The 11,569-nt window shown below is 35.1% G+C and overlaps 1 pseudogene across 1 annotated transcript in view; it reads right to left on the reverse strand.

Moving 5' to 3' along the window:
- LOC108527167 (cytochrome P450 2C9-like) overlaps window positions 1-11,569 on the reverse strand; it is a 61,620-nt pseudogene that overhangs the window by 6,403 nt on the left and 43,648 nt on the right. Inside the window, exon 7 of the transcript XR_001884721.1 lies at window positions 2,882-3,073. The product of XR_001884721.1 is annotated as a cytochrome P450 2C9-like (transcript). The remainder of the gene's footprint in view (window positions 1-2,881; window positions 3,074-11,569) is intronic.

Below are 11,569 nucleotides of genomic sequence, written 5' to 3' on the forward strand. Positions count from 1 at the left end.
AATAAAAAGTACTCCCTGCACAAGTCCATCCTGCCACCTGTTTTTGTATAGTATGTGAGCTAAAAGTATTCACATTGAACAAATGCAAATAAGAAATAATATTTTTGAAACAAACATTTTATAGGAAATTTATATTTGTTTCTATAAAACTTGGAACATATCAATCCTCATTCATTTGCAGATTGTTTATGACTGCTTTCATGCTACAATAAGAGATGTCAAGTATTGCAACAGAAACCACATGGCTGGAAAAGTCTAAAATATTTATTGTCTGGCCCATTACAGAAACAGTTTGCCAATTCCTATCTCAGACTATTATCTCCAGCTAGATAAATGGATCCAGCCTGTAGCAGAAGAACACATGTATCTGATATGTAAAGAGGGTAGAATTGGCCACACAGTGCTGCATTTTTCTGTACTGGGCTATTCCATGAAGAAGGGATTCAATGGGTGATTCTCTTGGGCTCTGGCTTCTCAGCATGAGCTGCCCTGCATGGGGGTGAATGAAAAAGCTCATCAGATGCATCGTTCCCCTCCAGCAGTTCACCAAAGCTGATGCAGTGAACTGGGGAGACTGGCAGCTCCTGCCTGATTCTTCAGTATATTTCTCATTTAATTAGTTCTAGGAGAAGAAGTAAGTTTCATTACTATTACCCTCAGACCCTAGTTTTGAGAAACAAAAACCTTCTCCTGGTTACCTCCTGTGTTTGTGAAAACAGAGTGCATTGAAGTCTTATCTCTTGTACTAAATCGGTGACCATTAGGGTAAGCCCCATAATCTCTCAGTAAATTATCAATTCTGTCTTCTTCAAAAGATGACAGTAATTGCAACCTTACTAATCTCATTGCTTTTTCCCCTTGAAAATACAAGTTTCAGTTATATTATTTTTTATTTCACTAATAATATGTATTGGTTTTAACTGGAAAAAGTAGGTTTGAGATGGCAACTGGAGTGTCTGGATAAATACAGAAACCATGTGATAGAAGGCATTGTAAAGCTGCCAAGACAAAAATTGGTCTCAAGGTTCCAGAGGTAGGAGAACCTCAGAGAGCTAAGCTAACACTGACACTCAATTTTCGAATGGGTTCACATTATGTCCAATTCTGAATCATAACAACAGGTGTTATGTCATTATGACTGCCTATGGGAGAGGAATGAATCTTTCTTTGAAGAATATAAACCTCTGAAATTCTGCAATTTCTTATATATAGCATCTGGTATTTAACCAAAAGTTATCAGGCATTTCAAAGATACAACTAAGTGATCACAAGAAGGAAAGTGGGGAGAGGGAACGGCAATAAAATCAGACTCGCATTAGGAAACTTTTCTCGCCTAGTTTTATTAGGCTGGCATAATCTTAATATCAAAACTCTTGAAAATTCTAAGAAAGAAAATTATAAACCAAATCTCTTGTGAATGTAAACACTGAAGTCCTAAACAATATGAAGAAGGTCAATTCATCTCTATGCGCATACTTATTTCTCTTTAGTGAGGAATGTAAGCCCAATACATATAATCTGATGTTGTGTGGATATTTGTCCCCTCCAAATCTCGTGTTGAAATGTGATTCCCAATATTGGAGGTGGAGTCTGGTGGGAGGCATTTAAGACATGGGGGTGAATTCTTCTTGAGTGGCTTAAAGTTCTTCTCATGATAATAAGTGAGTTCATATTCTGTTAGTTCACACACAAGCTGGTTGTTTAAAGTCACTTCCACTCCTCTTTCTCTTACTCCCTCTCTTACCATGTGACATGCTTGCTTCCCCTTCACCTTCTTCCACGATTGAAAGCTACCTGAAGTCCTCACTAGGAGCAGATGTCTGCCCCCATCAAGCCTTTTGCACAGCCTGCAAAACCATGAGCCAAAATAAAACCCTTTTATTTATAAATTACCCAGTCAAAGATATTCCTTTATAGCAATGGAAACGGACTAACACACAATTATATAAATAGGTGCAGAGAATTGATTTGATAAGATTTAACACACAATTATGACATATATATATGACAGCAAACTTCTCTAATCTGATAAAAAATATCTACCAAAATCTACTTCAAGCATCATTCTCAATATTGAAATGGAAAACTTCCACTGTTTCCTGCAGATTAGAAATGAGAAACAAGGATCCCCACTGTCACCAATTCTATTCAACACTCTCCTAGAAATTCTAGCCAATGCAATAATTAATGCAATAAAGAGACATTAAGCCCATGAGACATGGAAAATAAGTAATAAAACAATATTAACCCAGATACAGTATAATTACACAGAAATTACAATGAATGCAGAAATAAATTATGAACAGTGATTAGTAAATTTAGCAAAGTTGACAGATTAACATCATCAGAATGACAAAAACTAATTATGTGCCACAACAAAATATTAATTATCTAGACGAAAACCAAAGACTTGAAAGCCATGACAACAAATCACAACATTGCCTGGGAAAATAAAAGAAACCCCAAAATAAATGGAATGCATAATTAGATTGAGGAATAGAAAGACTCAACGTGTCAAATTCATTCTTTCCAAAGTGACTGTACAAATTTGTCACCCTGACCAGAAATTCCAGCCCAATGGTTGGCAAATTGACAAACTAATACCTTTAAAATGGATTTGGAATATTAAGCACCTAAGAGACAAACCATCTTGAATAAAGATAATAGAATCTGGAAAAACACACACTGCCAGACACAAGAACCTGTTACAGCAAGAACTTTGGTAGCCCCAGCGGGAAACTAACAGAAAGTCACCAATTAAACTGGCCATACATATAGTTTATCACTTCTCTCCGGGGATGATGGAGAGGATAGAAATGATACTATGTGAATTTGGGGACTCAAAACAGGAGTTGGTAAAGTGTAGGAAAACAAAACTTACCTTGGAAGGAGAGATGTGTTCTGGAAATTTAATGTCACAGGCCACTGCATGGGCAGCCTGGTGGGGAAGAGGTCAATGTATCTCTGGACCGTCGTGCACCACAGCATCCTGTGTAGGGCATGTGGTCCTGTCACTGCATGCAGTGGGCTCCGATTTCTGCAATCACACGTTCAATCTCTTCCTGGACTTTAGCTGATAAGACACAAGAAAAAACTGATGGAAAAGTGGAGAAAAAAGGGGGTGGCACATTTGTTCCCAATTCAGGGGTACATGAATCCATGATGAAGGTATCCAAACAGCATTAAAATTTAAATTATAGTCTGGAAGTATATGCAAATGTAAAGAGGGGACTGTTACTAGATGCATCAAAGTGTAACTACCATTAAACTAGGCATTAAGAAAATCTATACAAATATAAGCAGAGAAAATTATCTTCAATAAAGGAAGATAGGAAGGATTGAAAAAAGGAAGAGAAGTCCACAAAACAACCAGAAAACAAATAACAAAAGGGCAGGGGTAAGTCCTTACTTATCAATAATAACACTGAATGTAAATGGGCTAAAATCTCCAATCAAAAGACATACTGACTGGATGGAAAAACAAGATCCATTAATCTGTTGCCTAAAAGAAACACACTTCACTTATAAAGACACACATAGGCTAAAAATAAAGGAATGGAATGAGACAGTACATGCCAATAGAAAAGAGAAAAACAGCAGGAGTTACTATATTTAAAACAGACAAAGTAGATTTCAAAACAAAAACTATAAGAAGAGACAAAGAAGATCACTATTGGTGAACAATTTTAAATATATATGCAAACAACAATGGAGCACCCAGATACATAAAAGAAATATAATTAGAACTAGAGAGAGATAGTCCCCAGTAAAATAATAGCTGGAGACTTCAACATCCCATTTTCAACATTGGACAGGTCATCTAGATAGAAAATCAACAAGGAAACATTGAACTTTATCTGCACTATAGACCAAATGGATCTAATAGATATTTGCAGAATATTTTATCTAACTGCTACAGAATACACATCCATTTCTGCAGCACATGGATTGTTGTCAAGAATTGACCATATGTTAGGTCACAAAACAAGTCTTAAAATATACAATGAAACTGAAATAATATCAAGCATCTTCTCTGACCACAGTGTAATAAAACCAGCAATCAATAAAAAGAGGAATTTTGGAAACTACACAAATAAATGGAAATTTTAAAATATACTCATAAATGGAGAGTGGGCCCATGAAGAGATTAAAAAGGAAATTGAAAAATTTCTTGAAACGAATTTTAATGGAAGCACAACATACCAAAACCAAGGGCTACAGCAAGACCAGTACTAAAAGGGAAGTTTATAGCTACAAGAACTTACATCAAAAATGGAGAAAATAGACAAATAAACAATCTAATGATGCATCCTAAATAATTAGAAAACCAAAAGCAAATTAAACCCAAAATTAATAGAAGAAAAGGAATAATAAAGATCAGAGCAGAAATAAAATTTAAACGAAGAAAACTAAAAGATCAATAAAACAAAAAGTTGCTTTTTTGAGAAGTTAAACAAAATTGACAAACCTTTAGCCAGACTAAAAAAAAACACAGTAGATTCAAATAAATAAAAACAAATTTAAAAGGAGGCATTACAACTGATACTGCAGAAATTCAAAGAATAATTAGTGGTTACTATAAGCAACTATATGCCAATAAATTGGAAAGTCTAGAAGAAATGGACAAATCACTAGACAAATATGACCCATCAAGTTTGAACCAGGAAAAAATCCAAAACCTGAACATGCAATGACCAGTACCAAGATCAAATGAGAAATAAAAATATCCTAGTAAAGAAAACCCCAAGACTGGCTAGCTTCACTGCTGAATTTTACCAAACATTTAAAGAAGAACTGATACCAATCCTACTCAAACTATTCCAAAAAATAAAGGAGAATACTTCGAAACTCATTCTGTGAGACCCGTATTACCCTGATACCAAAATCAGACTAAGACACATCAAGAAAAGAAAACTACAGGTCAATACACCTGATGAACACTAGTGCAAATATCTTCAACAAAACACTGGCAAACCAAATTCAGCAATACAATAAAAAGGCATTCACAATGACCAAGTGGGATTTATCCCTCGGATGCAAGGATGGTTCAACATGTGCAAATCAAGCAGTGTGATACATCATATCAAAAAAATGAAGGATAAAAGCTATATGATCGCTTCAGTTGATGCTTAAAAAGTATTTGATAAAATTTAACGTCCCTTCCTGATAAAAATTCATTAAAAAAAACCTGAGATAGAAGGAACATATCTCAACATAAAGAAGCTATATGACAGACCCACAACTAGTACTATACTGAATGGGGAAAACCAAGAGTATTTCCTCTAAGATCAGGAACATGACAAGGATGCCCACTGTCACCATTGTTATTCATCATAGTACGGGATGACCTAGCAAGAGCAATCAGACAAGAGAAAGACATAAAGGCTATCCAAATTGGAAAGGGAGAAGTCAAAATATCCTTGTGTTCAGATGATATAACCTTATATTAGGAAAAACCTAAAGATTCCACAAGATAATTATTAGAACTGATGAACAAATTCAGTAAAGTTGAAGGATACAAAATCTACATAAAAATCAGTAGTGTTGTTGTATGCCAACAGTGAACAAAAGAAAACAAATTTAAAAGTAATCCCATTTACAATAGCCATAAGTAAAATTAAATACTTAGGAATTAATTTAACCAAAGAACTGAAAGATGTCTAAAATGAAGCTATAAAACACTGAGGAAAGAAATTTAAGAGGACACAACAAATAGAAAAATATTTCATGTTCATGGATTGGAAAAATCAATATTGTTAAAATGTCCATACTATCAAAACAATCTACAGATTCAATAAAATCCCTATCGAAATATCAATGGCATTCTTCACAGAAATAGAAAAAACAAATCCTAAGATTTATATGGACCCACAAAAGACCCGGAATAGTCAAAACTATCCTAAGCAAAAAGAACAAAACTGGAAGAATCACATTATCTCACTTCAAAGTATACTACAGAGCTAACTAAAACAGTATGGTACTGACATAAAAACAAACACATGGACAGAATACAGAATCCAGAAACAATTTCACAGACCTAGAGTGAACTCATTTTTGACAAAGGTGCTGATATGGTTTGGCTGTGTCTCCACCCCAAATCTCATCTTGATTTGTAATAATCCCCACAAGTCAAGGGTGAGGCAGGTGGGGATAATTGAATCAGGGAGGTGGTTTCCTCCATACTTTTCTCATGGTCGTGAATAAATCTCACAACATCTGATGGTTTTATAAATGGGAGTTCCCCTGCAAAGCTCTCTGCCTGCTGCCATGTGAGACATGACTTTGCTCCTCATTCAGCTTCCCCCATGATTGTGAGGCCTCCCCAGCCATGTGGAACTGTGAGACCATTAAACTTCCTTCCTTTATAAATTACCAGTCTTGTGTTGGCTTTATTAGAAGCATGAGAACAGACTAACACAGGTGCCAAGAACGTACACTGAGGGAAAGACGGTCTCTTGAATAAATGTGCTGGGAAAATTTAATATCCTACACAGAAGAATGAAACTGAACTCATATCTCTTGCCATATACAAAAATCAACTCAAAATCAATTAAAGACTTAAATCTAAGACCTCAAACTCTGAAACTAATATAGGAAAACACTAGGAAAAATCTCCAGGACATTGGTCTAGGCAAAAATTTCTTGAGCAATACCCTACAAACACAGGCATTCAAAGCAAACATGAAGAAATGGGATCACATCAAGTTAAAAAGCTTCTGCACAGCCAAAGATACAATCAACAAAGGGAAGAGACAATCACAGAATGGAGAAAAATATTTGCAAACTATTCATCTGACAAGAGATTAATAACCAGAATATATAAGAAACTCAAGCAACTCTATAGGAAAAAAATATACTAATCCAATCCAAAAGTGGGCAAAAGATTTGAATAGATGTTTCTCAAAAGAAGACATATAAATGGGTAAGAGGCATACAAAAAGGTGGTCAACACCACTGATCATCAGAGAAATATAAATCAAAACTACAGTGAGATGTCATCTCAGTCCAGTTAAAATGGCTGATATCCAAAGACAGGCAATAAGAAATGCTAGTGAGGATGTGGAGATAAGTCGACCCTTGTATAGTGTTGGTGGGAATGTAAATTAGTATGACCAGTATGGAGAGCTGTTTGAATATTCCTCAAATAACTAAAAATAAAGCAACCATGTGATCCAACAACCCTACTGCTGGGTATATACCCAAAAGAAAGGACATAAGTGCATCGAAGAGGTATCTGCACTCTTATGTTGGTTGCAGCACTGTACACAATAGCTAAGACTTTGAAACAACTTTAATATGCATCAACAGACAAGTGTATAAAGAAAACGTAGTACATATACACAATGTAGTTCTATTCAGTCATAAAAAGAATGAGATTCACTCATTTGCAACAACATGAAGGGAGGTGGAGATCATTATGTTAAGTGAAATAAGCCAGGCACAGAAAGATAAACATAGCATGTTCTCACTTATCTGTGGGATCTAAAAACAAAAGAATTGAACTAATGGACACAAAGTATAGAAGCATGGTTACCAGAGACTCGAAAGGGTAGTGGGGGCTGGGAGGGGAGGTGGGGATGAATAAGACTTACTATATGGTAGCACAACAGGGTGACTATAGTCAATAATAACTTAATTGTACATTTTAAAATAACTTAAAGAATGTAATTTAATTGTTTGTAACTCAAAGAATAAATGCTTGAGGGGATACACCATTCTCCATGACATGCTTATTTCACATTGCATGCCTGTATCAAAACATCTCATGTACCCCCAAATATATTAATATATACTACTATGTACCCATAAAAACTAAAAAAGATAAAAGATGAAAATCTGTATATACATGTACATTAGTATATATGATAATTAATACAAATAAAAATAATAAAATGTTTGCAAATAAAAAGTAAGCATATAATTTAGTCATGAAATTACTGTCTTGGAAAAAAACAGGGATTAATTTCATATCAAAATAACATGTTGCTTAAACATTAAATTATACTATCAGATTTATGCATATCTGTGACTGTATTTGCACATCTGTGTGTCGGAGGGGTCGCAAATTGCAATGGTATACTCTTCATTCTCACACTTTCCAAATTCACCATTTTCAACATTCTAGCAGCTTCTTCTGAACATACATTCACATTTTTAAATAAAGACTCTGTTTCTATTTCTTACTTATCTTTTTGTGGATTATATTAATAATTTTTTATTATGAGAGATGAGAATTTTAATCTTCAACTTCACCTTATATTTGAACACACCCTCAGATAGACACACTCACTTTTCCACACTCCTTTTTCCAGAATATATTTAGATGACAATTTTTATATCAGTATTCATTGCTTACATCACTCTGACTACACAAATATGGTTCTCTGGTAAGACAACTGTGATTAAATTTTATTTTTAGTACTATCCTGGGCTTAACCATGTCTCTTTATTTCAATTTGTAATTTCTGTTTCCCAAGTTAGAATTATTGACAAATGTTCAAGCAGATGTCTGAAACTCCTTTTTGAGCTATTGGAAACTCTCATAAAATCTGTCACATCTCTTTTGTTCTTGCTGTCTCCTCTCACTTCTGAATTATCCATCAGGTCCATTCTGAAGTAGTTGTTTTCTAGGTCTGGTGCTAGGCAGCCTCCCTGACATTCTCATTCTCCTACGTGAGGTTTCCTGATTGCTGGAGCTCAGGACTTTCTCTAACTAGGTTTCAGGCATTTGAATGAAGCGTATTCTCCAATATTTTTCTGAGAAAGGGAAAATAGAAGGTAAAATTTTGGCAAACATGCAAGTATGAAAACACCCTATGTCTATTAATATACAAGATAATATTAATAGTTCTTCTTGAGAATTCTGAATCCTAATTGTTTCAATATAACCTGGTATAGATCTGAAAGTTTTTATGATTTTCCCTTTAATTCTCATGTCCCCATATTCCATAACCCTGTGTCTAGCAGTATATGTTTTCATTTCATTCACTCTGTTGGGCATTGAAGAGAATTTTCCATTAAGATGGTGAAAGAAAAATGTCATTTCTCTAGATCAGTTCCCTTTGTGTTGGATAAAGTTAGCTGCTGAATTTTAGGAAGCAAGATGCATAAAAGAGCTAAGAGTCTCCTAATTGAAGGAGTAGACCCATACCAAATCTGCCTTTCAAGCCTACACCTCATGTCTTTTCTGGCACTGCCCTGTGTCTCTGAGTACAGGGCTTCTTAAGCTCAGTTTCTCTAGAGAGTGAGCCTCCTTCTTCTTGTGGGAAGAAATCAGTTACCTGATGAAAAGACTTGTGGAGGAAACGTAGGCAGGGAAAGCCTCCTTTTTCAGCCTCATTCTCCACCATTCTTTAACCCTTGAAACTTCCAAATTGGAGAGACTTAAGGGACACTGATTAACTTTTCCTCCTTGATAAAGTTTTCTCTTCTGACTTTTTGGTTACAAGTTTATCCTCTCTGTACAGATTTATCATCCTCTATATGCTCTCTGTGTTTTAGAAACTTGTTAAAGTCTTCTTGACTATCTCCTGTACTCTTCCTATCTTAAAGGACCTAAATGTCTAATATCCAAAATCTATAAAAAAAACAAAAAAAAACAAAAAACTTAAATCAACAAGCAAAAAACAAAAAAAAAATCAATTAAAATGGGCAAAGGATGTGAACAGGTACTTCTCAAAAGATGACATACAAACAGCCAACAAACATGAAAAAGTGCTTCAACATCACTAATCATCAGAGAAATGCAAATCAAAATCACAATGAGGTACCATCTCACACCAGTCAGAATAGCAATTATTAATATTAAAAAGTCCAAAAACAACAGATGCTGGTGAGGTTGCAGAGAAATGGAAATGCCTTTACACTGTTGATGGGTATGCAAACTAGGTCAGCCACTGTGGAAACCAGTTTTGATATTTTTGAAGGAACTTAAAATAGAACTATGAGTTGACCCAGCAATCCCACTATGGAGTATATGTCCCAAAAATATTCATTCTATCAAAAAGACACACACCCCAATATGTTCACTGTAGTGCTATGCACAATAGCAAAGAAATAGAATCAACTTATGTGCCCATCAACAGTGGATTGTATGAGGAAAATGTGGTAAATATGCACTGATATGGTTAGGCTGTGTCCCCACTCAAATCTTATCTTGAATTGTAGCTCCCATAATTCCCACATGTTATGGGAGGGACTCAATGGGAGGTAATTTAATCATGGAGGCAGGCCTTTTCCATGCTGTTCTTGTGATAGTGAATAAGTATCTACCAGAGACTTACTGTGAGGCCTTTCCAGTCATGTGGAATTGAGAGTCCATTAAACCTCTTTCCTTTATGAATTACCCTGTCTCAGGTATGTCTTTATTAACAGCGTGAGAACAAACTAATACATACACCATGGAATGTTATGCAGCCATAAGAAAGAACAAAAATTATGTCTTTTGCAGGACGATAGATGAAGTGGGAGGCCATTATCCTAAGCAATCTAATACAAGAACAGAAAACCAATACCACATGTTCTCACTTATAAGTGGGAGGTAAGCATTAAATACACAAGAACTTAAAGATGGGAACAATAGACACTGAGGATCACTAGATGGGGGAGGGAGGGAAGCGATGTGGGCTGAAGAACCATCTGCTGGGTAATATGTTTACTGTCATTGTGATGGAATAGCTGGGACCCCAACCCTCAGCATTATACAACTTACCTCTGTAACAAACCTGTATTTGAACCCTTTAATCTATAATGAAAGTTGACAAAAAATCTTGTAGAACTCTACAGGCTAGTAACTGTTCAAAAAAAAAGGCCTAATTCTTATTTGTAATTAGGTTATTGTCATTTCAATGGGGGATACTGACAGAGGAGAAAAAAAGAATATTTCTTATCTGCAGCATAATAAAAAGTCCTTAAAAGTAAATTTCTAAAGTAAAGTTGTACATAAAAGATAAAATTATTGACCCCCTCAAAAAAAATCTTATTTTGTCCAACACCAATTTCATGGAAACTGTCTCAGGTACATATTCTGCCTAAATGGAACATTCTTTAGGTACCTCTTCTGGTAAACAGAATTACCTTCCTTATGAATCTAACTTTTTAGAATACTTAGCAGACTAGGAATTTTCTCAGGCAGACTCACTACATTTCTAGGATTACCATTTATCTTTCAATAAGTGGAGTTTCCAGTTTCCCTACTCCAGCATTTGAACCTGAAATTTTGAGAATGAGACAAGTTATCTTCAAAAACATATTTGCTATTTAAAAATGGGCTTCTCATAATAAAACCAACATGTAATACCAGGCCAATTTATCTTGTCTCTTCCTGCCATAAATTATTATCTGTTTTTTTCAGGGATGCCCTACCCACCTTGGACCAGAGCTCTATTGCTTTTGCTACTGCTGTCTGTCTTCATTTCTCTCAGTTATCTTCCTCTACTGTGCAAACATGCCCCTTTTACCTTTTTTTTCTTTTCTTTTTTTTTATTTTTATTTTTTTATTTATTTATTTTTATTATACTTTAAGTTCTAGGGTACATGTGCATAACATGCAAGTATGTTACATATGTAT

This window comes from Rhinopithecus bieti, unplaced genomic scaffold (assembly GCF_001698545.2).
Source record: "Rhinopithecus bieti isolate Rb0 unplaced genomic scaffold, ASM169854v2 scaffold_4745, whole genome shotgun sequence".
Taxonomy (NCBI): Eukaryota; Metazoa; Chordata; class Mammalia; order Primates; family Cercopithecidae; genus Rhinopithecus; species Rhinopithecus bieti.